Source organism: Physella acuta, unplaced genomic scaffold (genome assembly GCF_028476545.2).
Source record: "Physella acuta isolate Inbredline_101_S28 unplaced genomic scaffold, ASM2847654v3 ptg001026l, whole genome shotgun sequence".
In the NCBI taxonomy this organism is placed as follows: Eukaryota; Metazoa; Mollusca; class Gastropoda; family Physidae; genus Physella; species Physella acuta.
The window spans coordinates 83,246-83,631 of record NW_026732543.1 but is presented as its reverse complement, the minus strand read 5'-3'; positions in this window follow the sequence as shown (position 1 = coordinate 83,631).

The window sequence follows — 386 nt, the reverse complement described above, 5'->3', positions numbered from 1 at the left end:
TTTCGATTTTCACCACCCCACCCCCCCCCCTCAAACTTTCGATTTGCACCCCCCCCCCCCCTCAAACTTTCGATTTGCACCCCCCTCATACTTTTTATATTATTGTACCGAGGGGTCTATGGGGGGTTATGACCCCCCCTAACCCCGCCCTGCCTACGCCACTGCTTAGTGCCTGTCATAATTACCCTAATCAGCGCTCTGTTAGTTAGCTTTTATTGTACATAACGTTTACATATGTCTACACTTCCCTTGTTTAAATTTAGTTAGCGAATACGGGAATGTTTGAACTGAATGTAAACTTCAGCTGTACAAGATTGTATTTTTTTTTATAGTTTAGCGTGGTATAAAATCTCGCACGTCCGACTTCGGCCCGCGGTCCAGTAACT